The 14,370-nt window shown below is 41.6% G+C and overlaps 1 long non-coding RNA gene across 1 annotated transcript in view; it reads left to right on the forward strand.

Moving 5' to 3' along the window:
* The first annotated feature begins 2,194 nt into the window (after positions 1-2,194).
* The window catches only part of LOC148112558 (uncharacterized), a 53,553-nt gene continuing 41,377 nt past the window's right edge, over positions 2,195-14,370 (forward strand). The window contains exon 1 of the long non-coding RNA XR_015729274.1: positions 2,195-2,330. This is a non-coding gene — a long non-coding RNA (uncharacterized LOC148112558). The remainder of the gene's footprint in view (positions 2,331-14,370) is intronic.

A 14,370-nucleotide genomic window follows, 5' to 3' on the forward strand; every position in this document is an offset into this window, starting at 1 on the left:
CCTGTATTATGGTAAGGTTTACATATTGCTCTACCAGAATTAAAGGAGGCCAGACTTAGTATCATGAGTAAACTAGTCTTTGTACAATTTTTTTTCCTAATTAAACGACGTGTGTCTAACCCAACAGGTATGGTTGGAAAAGCTATAAAAAATATAAAATATAGAACTGAACAAGCACACAAACTTAACAATGTAAATTAAAAAAAATCTTGGGCAACAAAAACTTTAAATGTGAATAAATCACTGTGTTTTTACAAGATAAATGTGTGCATTTGTTTCTCTAACGTTTATTATTCCCAAATAAGCCCTTAAAGATCAAAGTGCTTAATTTTATTTATTTATATGGAATGCAAAAAAATATACTGGATTGGTATTTAAAGTATGGTATTTAAATTTTAAAAAACTTATTTGATGCAGTGGTTAAGGCATCAGGCTAGAAACCTGGAGATCTTGAGTTCTAGTCCTGCCTTGGGCACCAAAGCAGCTGGATAATCTTGGGTGAATCTCAGTCCTAGGAATGAGGAAATTGCAAATGTCACCAAAACTGCAGTGACTTCTATGAACGTTAGGTGTCAGTAGAGTAACTTAGATGAGCTGTAATTTTCATCATGCTGTAGTTTTCACAAGTTCTGCAAAGCAGAGGTGAAATCCAATTTTTTTTCCTACTTGTTCTGTGGGCGTGCTTGGTGAGCGTGGCTTGGTGGGCATGGTAGGGGAAGGATACTGCAAAATTTCCATTCCCTCCCCACTCGGGGGCCAGCCAGAGGTATTTGCCGGTTCTCCGAACTACTCAAAATTTCCGGTATCGGTTCTCCAAACTGCTCAAAATGTCTGCTACCGGTTCTCCAGAATCTGTCAGAACCTGCTGGATTTCACCCCTGCTGCAGAGGAATATATGGAATATGGGCTGTGGCTTTCTTGCAGGATGATTGGATGGAAAGGATAACACAGTAACCTTTTCACCGTATCCTTTCCTAATGCTTCTTTCATTTTTTGTTCTCAGGAATATGTTAAACAGAAAGGGCACCCCACAAAGAAAGGGACTAAGAAACAATCACAAATGAAGGCATTTGTGGGAACATCTACCAGCAAAATGCTTTTCAGTAAACTCATTTATTTGTGACAGTCATGGGGCCTTTTGCTTAAACCAGGATATACAATCTTTGGAGTCAATGCTAATATATTCTCTTCTCTCATATTCTCTTCTATTGGTTAGTACATATGGCTGGGGAAGCACATTTGCCACCGAGCCTGTAAGTATACATGTGTCATTTATTTACATAGCCATGCATTGCACATGCTTAGATTTTGATCCACTCACACAAACCAAGCATTCATATAAACCTAAGAAATAATCAACATTTACAAAGAAACACAGAACAATTAAATCTCAGGACCTTAGCACTGAACTTTGGGAAACTTCCTTTAGGAGAACAGGTTCAACTTTCCCCATCAATTAGAATTTCTAAAAGCAAGGCTTTTTTATCTGAGAAAATTTTCAGATAGTCTGTTTAAATGTGAGTAACCATATCCCTCAAATAAGAGTTTTAATGAGTGAGATAAGGATATGCTTAAGCAATCTATTTAGCTGAATGAGATTTCAAAGTAAAATATCACACTACTGTGAATCAAACCACCGTGGATGAAAAGACAATTATTGGTTTATTTTTGGTCAGATAATGTTCTGGTGTTTGAGAAGTGTGGTTTTAGAGATGTTTGATTTATTTTTATTGCCTATTATTTTGAGCCTTCATTGGGGGGAGGGGGGTTACATATTTATTTAAACATTTTAAACATGAAATGTTTAAATTTGCTGGGCGGCAAACAAAGAGTTAAACACCAAATCATTCTAACCCCTTTCAATCACAATGTCACTCATGTGAAAGTTCATACCCATATTGGGATTTGAGACTCATATGTTTGGACTAAATCCAGTTTTCAGCACTTGCCAAAAGTAGTTTTGCTGGCTTATATTCCCTGTATTATTCTGGACACATCCCAGAAACCAGCTGGCTGTAGTTTCTGCTCAGTGTGAACTGCCAGAAACATGTCAAACCATTCTTAATTGTTTTGTAAATATACAAACAGATGGTATCCAGATGCAAGTAAGATATAATCATTTGATATAGTGTTTGCCCCCCCAAAAATAAGCTATTATACACACATGCACACACCCATGTACAGTACATGCAAAGTTATTTTTCTGTATGAACTTGTTCCATTACACGTAGAAGGGATGCGTAGCATGGTGCGTGTCTCTACAGTTGTGTGGGGTAGCCAACTGTCTTGAACAATTAGGCTGATTAAAGCTGCATGCTCCAGAGAAAGGGGTAAGTGTGATAATTTTGCAATGCTTTCTGTGGAGCTATAGGACAGGATAGCTTCCTATTGGTGTGAACTTCTGACTTCCTCCAGAAGCTAAGATGCCCAATGTTCTAGCTTCTTCCTTCTTGCCGTCTTTCTGCCAAATGTAGGGAAGGTTTTGCTCTTTTTTGTTAGGAAAAATGAAGATTAGGGCTGTGAATAAGGACTGACTGATTCCTTTTCTTGGAATTGCTCTTCCATTGGCTGGTTAGAGGAATTGTGGGCCACCGGAGAGAGTGCTGGACTGTGCGGAGGCGAAGCGAAGGGGAGGATAATTGCTGGACACAAAAGATATTTGTGTGTGTGTGTGAGAGAGAGAGGGAGGGGAGAGAGAGAGAGAGAGAGAGAAGGAGGGAAGGAAAGAGAGATCCAGTAGATATGTGGAAATGCGTAAGCATTAACTCAAATCCATGCTACTTTATTCCACTCTCTCTTTTAAAACAAAGCAGGAAAGATAGAGTCAGGAATGATTGTTCTCTAACACATATCAAGAATTGTTGACACTCAAGTTTAAAAAGTTGACGCAAACACTGTAATTGCCTGCATTCATGCTTTCTGCACGCTATACAGCGTAGGCAGAAGGCTGAGCCTAGGGGTGAAATCCAGCAGGTTCTGACAGGTTCTGGAGAACAGGTAGCGGAAATTTTGAGTAGTTCGGAGAACCGGCAAATACCACTTCTGGCTGGCCCAAGAGTGGGGTGGGAATGGAGTTTTTATTATTATTATTATTTATCAAATTTATATGCCGCCCCTCTCCGGAGACTCTGGGCGGCTAGAATTTTGCGATATTCTTCCTTCAGGAGTGGGGGTGGGAATGGAGATTTTGCAGTATCCTTCCCCTCCCACGCCCACCAAGCCACGCCCACAGAAAATAGTAAAAAAAATTGGATTTCATCACTGGCTGAGCCACAAAATGGCTTGGAGCAGCCCTGAACATGATTCTTTGAAAGCTCTCACTGTGTAGAGTGGCAACCTTTGTCGGCGGGAGTGTCATAGTTGATGCTGTGAGTGACAAGGCTACAGGGAGTGAGATGCTATTTCAAAACGGGCAGAGTGATCCTGAGTGAAGTCCGTCTGGCCCAGAGTTTTTAGGATTTTTCCACTGTTATTTTTGGAGGAATATTGGGAAAATGGTATCTTCCCAAAACTATATTAAGATTTAACCATTTAAGACGTGACTTTTACTTCAAAATGCCTCAAAATGGTCATGAACTGGACTTTGGAATTCCAGTCCATGATTGGTATTTAAGAAACACCCCAGAAATGTAATAAAGGTAAGCCTAAATAAAGGTAGCCAACACAGTTCTAGGCTGCATAAACAGAGGGATAGAATCAAGATCACATGAAGTGTTAATACCACTTTATAATGCATTGGTAAGGCCACACTTGGAATACTGCATCCAGTTTTGGTCGCCATGATGTAAAAAAGATGTGGAGACTCTAGAAACAGTGCAGGGAAGAGCAACAAAGATGATTAGGGGACTGGAGACTAAAACATATGAAGAACGGTTACAGGAACTGGGTATGTCTCGTTTAATGAAAAGAAGGACTAGGGGAGACATGATAGCAGTATTCCAATATCTCAGGGGCTGCCACAAAGAAGAGGGAGTCAAGCTATTCTCCAAAGCACAAGAGGGCAGGACAAGAAGCAATGGGTGGAAACTAATCAAGGAGAGAAGCAACTTAGAACTAAGGAGAAATTTCCTGACAAGTTAGAACAATTAATCAGAGGAACAACTTGCCTGCAGAAGTTGTGAATGCTCCAACACTGGAAGTTTTAAAGAAGAGGTTGGATAACTATTTGTCTGAAGTGGTGTAGGGTTTCCTGCCTAAGCAGGGGGTTGGACTAGAAGACCTCCAAGGTCCCTTCCAACTCTTATTCTATTCTATTCTAACCTCAATTTACAACCATTTGTTTAGTGACTATTCAAAGTTACAACAGCACTGAAAAAATGACTTATGACCGTTTTCACCCTTAGGCCTGTTGCAGCATTCCCATAGTCACGTGATCAAAATTTGAACATTTGGAAACTGGCATGTATTTATGACAGTTGCACTGTCCTGGAGTCATGTGATCAGCATTTGTAACCTTCCTAGCTAGCTTCTGATAAGCAAAGTCAATGGGGAAAGTCAGATTCACTTAATGACTGGGTTACTAATTTAACAACGTCAGTGATTCACTTAACAACTGTGGCAAAAAAAGGTTGTAAAATGGGGTGCAACTCATTTAACCACAGCTTTGCTTAGCAACAGAAATCTTGGGCTCAATTGTGGTCATAAATCAAGGATTATCTGTATAGGCCAAAGAACATCAGTTCACAGGGCAAACTAGGATTGGAATATTGAGGTGAAAAGAGTTGTGATAGATTCAGGGGTGTAGTTGTTGAACTCTCATAAACTTTTTTCTTAAATTATTTGAAAACCTTTGAAAATAATGGACATGAATGAATCCTCTTTATGAGGGTGAACAAGCAATATGGATATTTAAACCTGCTTATAACTTTGCCTGTGGGCTGTTTATGTTTTTTGTGAAGGTTTCAGAGCTTTCATGGTCAACCCTACAATTTAAGCCCTCATTTCAAATATCTGCAGTGTTTGCCAAGGGATTTATTGGTTTTTCTTTAACTCATTCTATCATTTGAGAAGCACTTTGTCTAATATATACATAATTATAATGGCATGAGATATGGGCTGAATAAATACAAAGAAAATAATGGTTTCCTGCTGTACTGAATGCCATTAAATATTTGTTGTAAACATTGCTGGAACATATCATTTGTCAAGAGGTCCTTTTGTTCCAGAAGGAGGATTTGTTGATTTTTGCAGCATTTAAATTTTTAACAAGAAATTTGTAGCATATATGCAATGGTGTAATAATTATATTCCATATGAATATTTTGTAAACAATAAGTGTTCAAAGCTGGTAAAATTATTAGAGTGATATTACAGTATTTTCATTATTATTATTAAGCGGTTCTATGCGTTAATTCTTTGGTAAAAGATTGATTGCAGAGTAACATCATGTTGAAGTAGTTAGATCTTAATGCAATAAATAGTCTAGTCTCTCCATTCATGCCTCTTTTGTTTTGCTCTGTCAATACTAATTTATTTTTATTAGAATCCGATCTAACCACTGAAGTGTATTATTCTGTGCTGTGCTGTGTACTATTGCTGATAAGATGCTCATTCTCATCTGATTGCCTATTCAGATTTGTCCTTTTTTCCCCTCTTGCTGAATATGGTTGTTAATTAAGTTTTGTTTGTGACCATGGAGTCAGAACTATTATGAAGGATATAATGATTGTCTTGAACAAATTTTGCCAGTTCAAAGGTAGGCAAATATTTGAGACCATGGGCTAATGTTGAAAGATTATTGTGGATAGTGACAAAATGGGTCACTTGTGACGGAGGCTTATAATTCCTCATAAAGTATCTGCTACGGTGAGCCCAGATAGTCATAGAACAAGGATAGATGATATGGCCTCCCATCACTCCTTACCAGCCTGGTTTACTTTTACACATTTTTCTGACATGACTCAGCAGGTTTCCAGATGAAGAATAGAGAGCAGTACAGATTCTATAGGTCCGTGATGGCGAACCTATGGCATGTGTGCCACAGGTGGCATGCGTAGCCATATCAGTGGGCATGCCAGCTCAGCTCTGGTGTGCATGTGCGCACCAGCTAACTGATTTTTGGGCCTTCTGGGCCCACCAGAAGTAGGGAAACAGGCTGTTTCCTGCCTCCGGGGGGAGGCCTGTTTTTCTTTCTTACCTGGCTCCAGATCCTCTCTGTGTATCTGCGGAGGGCGAAAACAGCCTTTCCCACTTCCTTGGAGGCCCTCCAGAGTCCTGAAAGAGAGGCTCTGGAGGCTGGGGACAGCAAAAAACGTCACTTCCTATCCCACCAGGAGTTGGGAAATGGGCCCTTTCAGGCCTCCAGAGGGCCTCCGAGGGAGTGGGAAAGGCTGTTTTCGCCCTTCCCAGATGTATAGAGAGGATCGGGAGCCAGGTAAGAAAGAAAAACAGGCCTACCGGGCCATCATATGGCAGAAGCGGAGGGGGGAGGGAGGGTTACGCACACATGTGCAGGGCAGGGGAGGGCGCATAAAATTATGGGTGTGGGCACATGCATGTGCAAACCTCCCCCACCCACTCCCGCTCTTCTGGCACGCGATGGCAAAAAGGTTAGCCATCACTGCTATAGGTGATCCTCTACTGCAGGGGTCAAACTCAAGGCCCACAGTCCGGATCCAGCCAGTGTGGTGCTTAGATCTGGCCCATGGGGCCAGCCTGTAAACAGCAAAGGACCAGCCCACGGTGCCTCTGCTAGTAAAAATGGAGCCAGGGGACCACACACGGCCACCCTGCACCATGATGGCCTCCTACAGCCCTGTGTCAGTGAAAATAGAGTTCCATTTTTGTTGGCAAAGGGCTGCGGGAGGCCAGCCAGGTCAAAAATGGGGCATTTTTGCAAAACAAAAGGAGAAATGTTTCCCTTTTTGCATTTGAGCACCCAAGAAGGGACAGGAAAGGAGAAAAAGAAAGAGGAAAGACAAAGAAAAAGAAGGAAAGATGGGAAGAGAGCAAGGAAGGAAAAATAACAAAAGAGGGGAAGGAAGAAGAAAGGAGAATGCAGAGGGAGGGAAAAAGAAGAAAAGGAAGGAAGGAAGGAAGGAAGGAAGGAAGGAAGGAAGGAAGGAAGGGGAGAGATTATAATGAGAATGAGTGAGGGTCTCAGGGAAATCCGGCCTTAGCACTTGGCCACCACATGTGCCCCTGACACGAGTCCCGTGTCACACCCATCATGGCTACACCCTATGCCCTCCCCAGTCCTCCAAGGTCAAGCACAACCCTGATGTGCCCTCAATGAAATAGAGTTTGACACCCCTGCTCTACTGTGTATCTGTTATTATTTAATTAACAGAATGTTTGGTATATAAAACCAGGTGGGGACAGGAAGGTGGACAGAAGGCATTAGAAATGTGTAAGGCCAGCTTTTGTCTTCTGGCATCATATTACCTATCCCTATTACAGGATGTTGCATTAACTTCTTATGCCATATTTGTAGATTGCTTGCAAGTGGACGGTTGGTCAAAAATAGCAAATGCACACTTGTTTTGGAGACGGATGATGGTTAGTCTCATTTAGTTCTTTATTGTTGTGCCTATCTGCTCTATATTTATTAGCAGCTGTAAAACATGGACCAGTAATTGTCTGCGTTTCCATGCTACTACGCGGTTTTTCTGCGGTGAGTGAACATTTCATTTTAAGAGGACTTCTAGTCCATCAACAAGTTCCAGGAAACTGAAAGCAGGGTTCGTGGCAGAAACATGCTTTTGGGCATTTAAGAAGAATCTTAAATGGTTTCGTCATAATTTATCGCCAGGCATTTATCCCCTTAATGACAGTGTATAAATAATTTAATTAGCATTGAGGGACAAATGTGTATTCATGGTAAACATATCCATAGCAATTAGAAGGATTATAAAGGCAGCACTGTCCTAGTAGCAAATACGTTGCGTATCTTGCTAACTGCTTTGTGTGTTGCCAGGTATCAACCAGTGTTGGTGACAATCTCATAATAGATCTTTTTACTCTTTACAATCAAATTTTAGTCTTCAATTAAAGACTTTTCTCTTCCTAGTACATGCAAAGTGGGATACTATAGACCTAAGAAACTAACAAATAAACAAATTCAGTCCATAGAGAAAAGAAGGACTAGGGGAGACATGATAGCAGTATTCCAATATTTGAGAGGAGGGGATAAACTTATTTTCCAAAGCACCAGAAGGCAACACAAGAAACAATGGATGGAAACTAATCAAGGAGAGAAGCAACCTAGAATTAAGGAGAAACTTCCTAACAGTGAGGACAATTAACCAGTGGAACAGAAGTTGCCTTCACACATTGTGGGTGCTTCATCACTGGAGGTTTTTAAGAAGAGACTGGACAGCTACCTGTCTGAAATGGTATAGGGCCGTGATGGCACACCTACGGCATGCGTGCCAGAGGTGGCACTCAGAGCCCTCTCTGTGGGTATGTGTGCCATTGCCAGCTGCTCTTCTGGTTTCTGGTGTGCGCATGCGCGCTGGCCAGCTAATCTTTGCACGTGCTGGAGCCCCGGAAACCCGAAGCCCAACTGGCCGGCGCGCATGTGCGCATCAGAAACTTGATCAGGTGGCTGGTGCACACATGCGCACTGGCCAGCTGATCTTTCAATTTCCGGGCTCCGGCGTGCATGTGCGTGCAGGCGCGTGTTCCGGTTTGGGCATTCGGTGCCGAAAAGGTTCGCCATCACTGGTATAGGGTCTCCTGTTTGAGCAGGGCGTCAGACTGGAAGACCTCCATTCTCCCTTTCAGCTCTATTCTGATTGAAATTCTGATTAGCTGGCCCTTATAATGGAGAAGTTTATAGATAGAATGAACAGTCTGCAGGAAGAACTTTCAAAGAGGGGCAAAAAATTTTTTGTCTGCATTTGGCAAATAGCTTTGAATCAAGGCTCTACAAGAAAGTGATTTATATATTCTGAATTAGATTTCAGTGACCAAATTCATATTACACGAGGCCCTAAGGCATCGTGTTTATTTTGAGCTTAGGATACTGTGTAAATCCAAGTTTGCCGTTTCTAAGTTGTTATTTGTTTTAATACGTGTATGAACGTAGCCACTTTTGATTAAAAAAAACCCAACAACTTAATACAATCTATAAACCAGCTGTTGAAAACTCAGTTTCAATTTGTCAATGCTGATATGGATTTTTCAGCAGGCCTTATAATGTGGGATAGACTTGATTTCAATAGTATTTACGATATAGTGTTTAGCTCATTTATTCACAGATCAGTTGTTATGGAACCTTCTATTACTCATTGCATTCTTTTAAAATGTCACATCAATTGTTTAACTTTGTTTTGCTTATGGTTTCAAAGAATAAAAGGGCTTTAAAATGCAAGATCATATGTAACATATTTTTCCTCTTTGATGGAAACAACAATCTATCAGGATATTTCACTAAATATTTAGACTATGAGTTCCTTGTTGGCTGAGCCAAATATTTTACATTAGAAAGTTTGTATAAAGTTTCGTAGTTCAATTAACAAGAACTTGTGGTTGTCAAAAGACTGTTCTGCCATAAGAAGCAGCAAAATAAGCACTTGAGAGCCAAGTTAAAATAGGCTACATACGGTAGGTTTTGTATGAAATGTTTTAATGCAAATATCCATTTATGATAAAGTATCTTACCAAACACAGAATAAACTTGTTTGCAATGCCTGCAATTAAAATCTAAAAGTATCTTGACAACTGCCTGGACAAGTCTGTGCAGTTTTCTTGGCAAGGTTTATCAGAAGTAGTTTGCCATTGCCTCCTTCTTAGGGCTGGGAGAAAGTGACTGGACAAAGGTCAGTCTAGAACTCACAGTCTCCTGGCTTCTAGCCTGAAGTCGTAACCACTATATCAAAGGGACTCTTAAATACTGTATCTTCATCATCATTTTAGCCATTGTCTATCCAATACAGGATGAAGGCCTCTTCTGCATATTTCCAACCAATACGGTCCTGAGCTTTCTTTTGCCAATTGGGCCCACAATACTTGCTGATGTCGTCAATCCATCTTGTTGATGCCTGACTAGGTGGCTCAGCGGCTAAGACACTGAGCTTGTCGATCAGAAAGGTCGGCAGTTCAGCGGTTTGAATCCCAAATACAAGTCTCCTATGTGAGCAGGGGGTTGGACGATGACCTCCAAGATCCCTTCCAACTCTGTTACTGTTTTAGATCTCTTTCGTGAATGCTTTTTATCAAGTGGGATCCATTCTATGACTGCCTTGGTCCACCTGCCATCAGTTCTTCTTGCTATGTGACCAGCCCATTTCCATTTCAATTCTTTTACTCTCTTGATGATATTGTGTACCTTTGTTCGTTCTCTAATCCATGTGCAGGTCTTTCTATCTTGTCTTGTAATGCCGAGCACGTATCTTTGCACCATTCATAGCTTTTGTATCTATTGTGAGATTAGTATCCATGTTTCACTGGCATATGTTAGAACAAGTAGCACACACTGATCGAAAACTTTTCAGGCATAGAGGGAGGTTGTTCTTCAAAATTATGCTTAGCCTGCCGAATGCCTGCCAACCACATTTCGTTTAGAACCGTGATGGCGCAGTGGTTAGAGTGCAATACTGCAGGCTACTTCTGCTGACTGCCGGCTGCCAGAAGTTTGGCAGTTCAAATCTCACCGGCTCAAACTCAGCCTTCCATCCTTCCAAGGTCAGTAAAATGGGGACCCAGATTGTTGGGGGCAATAGAGAGGGCTATAAAGCACTGTGAAGCGATATATAAGTCTAAGTGCTGTTGCTATTTAACACGCCATTCAATTTCCTTTATTGTATCAGCTTCCATTGAGATCCATTGGCCAAGGTATATGTAGTGGTCTACCATGTCTAGTTCTTCTCCAGATATATACCTACTGTGTTTCCCCCAAAATAAGATCGGGTCTTATATTAATTTTTACCAAGAGACGCATTATGGCTTATTTTCCAGTTAGGTCTTATTCTGGGGGAAATACAGTACTAAATGCCTCAGTCTGGCTGACGATCTTAACTGGGGCTTATTTTGGGGGTAGGGCTTATATTACGAGCATCCTGAAAAAATCATGCTAGGGCTTATTTTCCGGTTGGGTCTTATTTTCAGGGAAACCGGGTACTAGTAAATGAATAATACTAAGAAGATGGCATGGCATTTGCTCATGCAAGATAAGAAGTGGCAATTTAAAATCCCCATGCATGGCATGTTTGTGTCTGCTTATACATGTGAATTTTATACGGTTCTGAGTTCTAAGAAAAATGTGTGTGTGTGTGTATGTGTAGATGAGTATTTTGGGTAGATACAATATAGATTTGAATTAGAATAGAATTCTTTATTGGCCAGGTGTGAGTGGACACACAAGGAATTTGTCATCGATGCAGAAGCTCTCATTGTACATAAAAGATATAAAGTGATAAATCATGACCATAATCATCATAAAAATACATTCATCATAAACAATAAACTTGTTTATAGAACATAAACATAAACATAAACTTATTGATAGAATCAACATAAACTGCACTAGGAAACTAAATTAAACAATATAAATAGTAAAGATACAAATAACAAAGTTATAGTCATAAGTAGAAAAGGAGATAGGTAATAGGAAAGATGAGAAGAATAATATTAATTCAGTCTTACTAAATAGTTTGACAGTGTTGTGGGAATTAGTTGTTTAGCAGAGTGATGACATGGGGGGAAAAACTGTCCTTGTGCCTACTTGTTCTGGTGTGCAGTGCCTTATAGTATCATTTTGAGGGTAGAAGTTGAAACTATTTATATCCAGGATGTGAGGGGTCTGTAGATATTTTCAGCAATGGGCTTCAAAAATTTTAGCAAGGGGTTCTCTGCCCGGTTGCTGGGTGAGCGTGGCCTAGTCGGCCACCTGCACCATGGTGGGGAGGTATTTTTGCCCTCCCTGTGCTTCGGAGGCTTTCCTCAAGTCTCTGGGAGGGCAAAAACAGCCTCTCCAGGCTCCGGAGGCCCTCTGGAGGCCGGAAACGGGCCTGTTATCGGCCTTCCCGAACTTCCAGTAGGCCTGTTTTTCACCCTTCCCGAGCCTCCATGTGCACCCTGCATTTACCTGCATCCTAAATGGGCTGCATGGGGACTCCTGGGAGGGGCAGGGTGGGCAGGGCCAGCCAGGAGTGGGATTTGTGGGTTTTCTGAACCGCACAGAATTTTAGCTAGAGGTTCTCCCGAACCCTTGCGAACCACCAGCAGCCCATCCCTGGATATTTTCACAGCCCTCTTTTTGACCCATGCAGTATACAGGTCCTCAATGGCAACTTAACATGGCAGTTTAAACTCAGATCCTCCCTTACCTCTGCTCAGGATTATACTAGGCAAATTCATTTCATTTTATGCATCCTGCAACTGATAATTGTATGATAGCATAATCTGAATCTTCAGGACCATTCCATGTGAAATGGAGGAAGTCTAATCTCCCAAGACAGTGAAAACACCAACCGTCTCCTGTATGAGAGTTTTGTTTGTGTCTATTGAAGGAGAATGAATTGTTTTCAGACAAAGGAGTGGGGAGGAAAAAAAAAATTGAATTTCCTCATTTATCCAGTTCCATATACTTGCAAGAATAAATAAACTCCAGATCTGGAACAGAATAAAATACATTAGTCCTGTTTGTGGATTGAATTACTTATTTTCAAGCCCCACCAGTTATGTTCTGCTAACTGAAAGCTGAAAGCCAAAGCTGGGTTGAAGTGAACGTGTTGTGCTTTGCAATTAAGAATCTACCTGTATTGCCTTAGATTATGGAGCAAATTCCTTTCAGGTAACCTATCCTCTCGCCCCAGGAACATTCATTAAAAAAAATTCACTCTGGCATCAATTCATGATCTGACATAATTGCCATCTTGGCAACAACTTGTTAAAGTGTGTGAATTGAGACCTTTCCCCCAGTTGGGTGTAGCTATTAGCATTTAAAAAAAAAGTCAAATTACAGAATGTAAAGATTTAAAGGCCTTCTTAGAAATTCCCTGCAGGAGAAGGTTCGAAAGGAGTATGAAAAAGAAACTGGGGACCAAATAGCTTTCTATTTGCTATTCTGCAAAAATATACCGTGTTTCCTCGAAAATAAGACCAAAATACTTTTTTGCTCCAAAAGACTCATTAGGCCTTATTTTGGGGGAAATACGGTACTAAATGCATCCATCTGGCTGACAATCTTAACTGGGGCTTATTTTGGGGGTAGGGCTTATATTACGTGCATTCTGAAAAATCATGCTAGGACTTATTTTCCGGTTGGGTCTTATTTTCAGGGAAACAGGGTATTTAGGAGGTTTTGTAGGAATAGAAAAGGATTGCTAGGCCTGGATGCAAGAAGAGAGAAAAGCCACAAAAAGCCAAGTGTCAGGTGGAAAATTTTGGAGGGGAAGCTGTGAGGGGAAGCCAAGTAAGTGGCTGGCAAGCAAAGGAGAAAAGGGAAGAGAAGCTAGGAGAAGAGGAAGGTAGAACAGTTCTGAAGATAGAAAGAAGAGGAAGAAAGCAGAAAGGATGGGCATAAAGGTGATGTAGGGCCAGGGGTGGCCTGCTGGGGGTTTGCAGGGGTTCGGGAGAACCTCTGGCTAAGATTCTGTGCAGTTTGGAGAAGTCCCGAATTCCACTCCTGGCTGGCCCCACCTACCCCACCCTGCCCCTCTCAAGAGTCCCCATATGGCCTGTTTTGGATGCAGGTAAGTGCAGGGTGCATGCAGAGGCTCTGGGAGAGTGAAATTCAGGAGTCCAGAAGTTCAGGAAGCCTCCGGAGGGTCTCCGGAGCCGGGGAAGGCCGTTTTCACCCTTCCGGAGGCTCGACAAAAGCCTCTGGAGCCCGGGGAGGGCAGAAACGACCCCCCCCCCTGGGTGCAGGAGGCTGACTAGGCCATGGCCACCATGGCCACACCCACCCAGCAAACAGGCAGAGAACCCCTTGCTAAAATTTTTGAAGCCCACCCGTGTAGGACTATAGCTAGTTTTAGCTACAGAAATCCAATTTTTTTGAAAAACCTTCATGTTGCTTTTAGGCCTCTCATTCTTGGCTCAGATCCTTGCCCTAAAACTCCTTGAAGGTCACACGATAGCCTTATCAAAGAACACCTACCATTCTGAAGGAGGACAGCATGGAAAAAGGGCTGCTCCCCTCTTCCTGTTATAAACAGATTACTTAGAATATGCTAACTCCCCTCTTCCTATTGCAGATACATTAGCTAGAAAGTTTTGCACACTCGATTATCAGACTTATCAATTAGGGACAGACAGGCGAGGGCTGTAATATTTTAGCAATGAACCGATCTTCCAGGAGGGCCAACCTCTAAACCAGGGGTGAGAATATTTTATTGTTTATTGCCTATCGTTTGCTAATGATCATGGACCTTGGTTTTCCAAAAGGGAATAGAAATTATGCTACTTTGTGTATTGGGGGCTCTA

Source organism: Pantherophis guttatus, chromosome 8 (assembly GCF_059756535.1).
Source record: "Pantherophis guttatus breed Tessera chromosome 8, ASM5975653v1, whole genome shotgun sequence".
Classification (NCBI taxonomy): domain Eukaryota; kingdom Metazoa; phylum Chordata; class Lepidosauria; order Squamata; family Colubridae; genus Pantherophis; species Pantherophis guttatus.